Source organism: Euprymna scolopes, chromosome 22 (genome assembly GCF_053919585.1).
Source record: "Euprymna scolopes isolate OS-2025 chromosome 22, ASM5391958v1, whole genome shotgun sequence".
Classification (NCBI taxonomy): Eukaryota; Metazoa; Mollusca; class Cephalopoda; order Sepiida; family Sepiolidae; genus Euprymna; species Euprymna scolopes.
This window is the reverse complement of record NC_136503.1, coordinates 104,570,853-104,575,693: the sequence shown is the minus strand read 5'-3', so window position 1 is coordinate 104,575,693 and position 4,841 is coordinate 104,570,853.

Sequence of the window (4,841 nt, the reverse complement as noted above, 5' to 3'; positions counted from 1 at the left end):
TCCGTTGAGTCAGCCATTGAACTCTGATTAGATTGTTTGAATTTTTAAAGTGAGATTTTTCACCACTTATCAAGGTCTGAAGGCCACTCGAGGATAGAAGTTAATGAATGTCAGGTGGTAGTGTAGTAAACGTTAATGGTGTGAGGTTAGTACAATTTGATTATTTAAGCGGACAGTTTAAAAAGAACTTGTTTACATTGGACTTGAAGGTTTCAATATTGTAGTTGGTTGGGAAGCAAACCAGCAGAACAGTGTTCCACATGCGGGCAGTTCTAGGAAAGAAGCTTTGTTAACGGCTTATGCATTTAGATCTAGGCATAGATAGACAGTGGAGGAAATGGTTGCTAATGGTTGTAACTAGTCGAGTTATTTTTTGTGAAATTCCAGCTAGGAGGGACCATAGATTGAAGCTCAGACGAGCACTTGCCATGAAAATAATGATAGGCTTGCAACGTGGAAAACAGGTTGCAGGGAAGAGAAAAGAGCATCACTTACTAGGTTTTGAAGCTGGTTTTGAACTCTATTAAGGCAGGATAGAGTGCACCGAGCAGCTCCTACCAAGATGTAACAACAGTACTCCATTTGAGATATAGCGCTGTGGTCATTCTTTTCCTACTCCTATTGTGAACATGTAGGGTGAACCTGGGTAATTCCACCCCCAACTTTACAAAAATGGCTGCCAAAGACAAAATAATAGATTTTACTAAAAGAAAACTTAACACACACATATATAGGTCAAAACAGTTTAATATGTAAAAAAAATTGAACTCATGTAACAGGGTCAGTGAAAAAAACATGTTTTAAATCAATTTCAATATTTACGAAAAAAGGGGGCAAAGCCCCCCCCCCATCTTCCTTCCATTCCCTTTGCCTCCTTTGAGCATCAAAAGTGTAAGTAACAATATAACTTGCCTACAGTGTCTTTTTAAAGGTAACTAACATGATCAAAGCCAGCATTTTTTTTTTTTTTTTTACAAGGTGGTCACCACTTATCAAGGTCCGGAAGCCACTCAGGGATAAGGGTTATTGTAAGTACAGTACGTTAGTGTGGATATTTAAAGTGTCTACTTAAGGGGGGGGGGCGGTTCATCAGGAATTTGTTTACGTTGGACTTGAAGACATCCAAGTTGTAGTCAGGAGGGAAGCAGGCAGACGGAACAGAGTTCCACAGGCGTGCAGTTCTAAGAAAGAAGCTTTGTTCATGGAATCTACGTTTTGATTTAGGCATAGATAAAGAGTGGGGAAAGATTTTGACAGTAGATTCAGCTAGACGGGTGTTTTTCGTAAAAGATTGGCGTGGGGGGACCAGAGATTGGAGTTCAGACGAGCACCTGCCATGGAAATAACGATAAAACAAAGATAGGATTGCAACGTCTCTTCTGTGGGAGAGAGGTTGCAGGGAAGAGAAAAGCCACAAAGTCTATTTTGTACTCTGTCAAGGCAGGATAGGCTGTTTTTAGCAGCTCCTGCCCAGATATGGCAGCAGTATTCCATCCTTGGACGTACTTGGCTTTTATATAGATAGAGCTCTACACCCTACACAAAGTAGGCTATCCTATTGTTTGACTGAAAAGTTTTCGAAGAGGTTTCTTGACCGGGTTGACGGAGTTTGTTCATCATTGTTGTCATCATCACCATGGGGTGACTGGTTTGACCAGCCCTCATCACTGTCCCCGATTTGTGAATCATCATCAGAGATGGTAGCATGTTCCTTCTTTCCCTTTCTCTTTACTTTCTGCTTTCTTACTGAGGAAGTTTCATCTTCATCGTTGTTGCCAACTCGGGCTGACCGTTTTGACTGCCAATCTTCATCACTTTCGGTGTCACAATTGAACTCCAGCTCGGACCCGTCATCAGCAGATATTTCCACTCTTGATTTCTTCCCTCTTCCTTTTTTCTCCCTCTTTTTAGCTGGCCCGAGTTTTGCTCTTTTAGGCTGCCTTTCTTTCTCTTGTTGTACCATCCTCTGAATAAATTCAGCAGATGTCAGACTCTCACTCTCCCCATATAAACTGGCAACTGTTTTTACTAGCATAATCCTTCAGGACTCCACAGAATGCTAGGGGGTGGATTTCCACCAAGAGGCATAAATGATAAAACCCACCTGTTGACTATACTAGGCCTGAAATAGAAAGATTGAGCGTTTCAAAATGAAGAAAAAAAGGATAACAAATTCGTATAACCTGTGTCAGATTAAGAAATCAACATCTTGACTCTATGATCTCATCATAAAAAGTGCGAAAGGTTTTACTTACTTGATGGATGGAGTAGGATGATGTTTTCAAGCTTGAAGCAGTCAAATTTCCCACCAGCATGCCTTCTGGAAAGGAAATGCTTTTCAAGGGAAGCAACTCTATTAAATGGACAACTCAAGTTAGGGATGAAACAACATTCCTGACAGCAGTTATTTCCCATTATATGTAAAGGAGGTGGAATTACCCCGGTTCACCCTACCTACTTACTCTGTGCATTGCCATGATTCTTACATATTATGCCAGGCCAAAACCGTCTGTTAGCTCATCCAGTCAAAGACAAAACCAAAATCCGCAAGCTCAGTCTATAAACAAACAACAATGTCCGCTCCCTAAAAGTTGAATGGCACACTTGCAGAAACGAGATGTTTTCCAGATCAGACTGTTTTCAATTCAACTCCTACTTCTTTCTCTTTCTTTTCCTCTTTATACCTGAACAATCCTGGCCTTTTGTTGGCAATTATTGTTCGGCTGCTTAAAGGAGACATCCACTGAAAACTGTCTAGGACTATCTCTATTCATAGGGGTTTTATCCTACAAAAGCTGACCCCAGCATGACTTTCCCATTAAATGAAGCACTTATTTTTTTAAACAAAGAGGATATCTCTTGGGTGGTCTGACTTTGGCCAGAGATATTTTCTGCACTCTACACTCCCCACCTTTTCCATTGCCAACAACTGCACATATGTCACTCATATAACGTGTGAGAGGTGTTTGTATATACATTTTCGTTCAGCAAAATACGAAGAGTCAAAACCAGAAGAGTCTTACATCATTTCCAATTTGTTGTCTTGTTGCTACCAGATTAGGCTGTCTGAAGATATTGGCTTCCTGACCTAAAGGTCCTGGATATGACCTAAAACTATATCCGATGGTGAAGCCACACCTTGTGGGCCTTGGGGAGTGTGGAGCCACCCTTTAATTGCCATTGCTCCCAGGTCCACTCTGACCCGGAGTGGTAGTACCTGTTAGGGTCCCAACTATGGATTAAATAGAATCTGACTTAAAAAAAAAAATATACTCCATAAAAAATCGTTCCTCAAAATAACTAGATTTGGCATTAAATAACCTGAAAAAGGTTGATATGCCGTAAAACAAAAACAACGAACAACCAATCCTGACCTAAAATGTACCAATTAATCATATGCTGATATTCTATTTGTACGCTCAACTTTACATAGAGAGAAAAAGACGGAACATACATCAACCTCGATTTCCAGGTTCTCGTTTTTCTCCAATTCTCTCTCAACCAGTGATCATAATTATGAAAATAGTTCTCCTTTCCTAACTTTGAAATTATCAAAACAACCATAGTAATATTGCAGGTGCGACCTCCACCCTTAATTTGCATCTCATTATCTAGATTGGGGGTCGGAAACCTATGACATACCTGCCGCACTTGGCATACCAAGCAATTTCTAATAGGACGCAGATGCTTCAGGTATTCTCCCTTTTAGTGAAGAGAAATTACTAATTAGGTGTTTCTTTGTTAACCCCCCAATTTTTTTTTTTTTCAATTTTGCTAAAACATATTTTCCTTTTTGAAATGAAAATCATGGTTTGTTTATGTTGTTATAACATGTATTTCATAGTTGATTTTTTTTTTTTTTCATGGTGGTCACCACTTATCAAGGCCCGGAAGCCACTCGGGAATAAGGGTTATTGCAAGTACAGTACGTTAGTGTGGAGATTTGATGAAGTGTTTACTTAAGGAGGTGGTTCATCAGGAATTTGTTAACATTGGACTTGAAGACATCCAGGTTGTAGTCAGGTGGGAAGCAGGCAGACAGAACAGAGTTCCACAGGCGTGCAGTTCTAAGAAAGAAGTTTTGTTCATGGAATCCACGTTTTGATTTAGGCACTGATTTATGTAAATATAGTTTCATTATATGTAAATATCAGCATTGATGGTTGCTAATTTATTTATATTTTCAGAAAAACATTTTTGTTATACATGTAAAGAAAAGGAAACTTGATCATCAACTATTTCAAAAGTGTGGTTAAAAGTAAAGAACCTTACCTCATGCATCGTGTGGCTTGTGTTAGGAAAGAAAAAAAAAAAGAAGAGAAAATAAAAATGGCCGCCCCCTGGTATTTATGGACTGAAAATCACGTGATGTGACGAGAGGGGGTATGCAAATGAGATGTGGTTGAGTCTCTCTATAAAAGAGCCGTCTTCTTTATTTTGGGCAACAGTCGGATTTGAGTTTGAGACTTTTGATCTGAGATTGAGTTCAAATTTAACGTCAAAAAGAATATGGATTTTTAAGACAATAGATAATGCTAAAACTTCTGTAAAGTTGAATGTAATAATCAAAGAAGATAGCGCCCTTGTGTGTGTGTGTATTGTGTGGTTATACAACTTACCTTCGGATGTGAACTGAGAGAGAGAGCGATTAAAGATGGCAGCGATGGATTTATAAGGTGTAGTCTTGTGGAATCTCACGAGATCTCATCTTCCACTGCACACGTATGCAAATGGAATGGAGTCAGTTTTCTAATAAAATGCCTGTTGGCAGAGGTGGTTGGGGGAACACGTGCTGGAAGTTGAGAGAGAAAGTTGACAGTGACGAATTGTAGCTGAGCTTT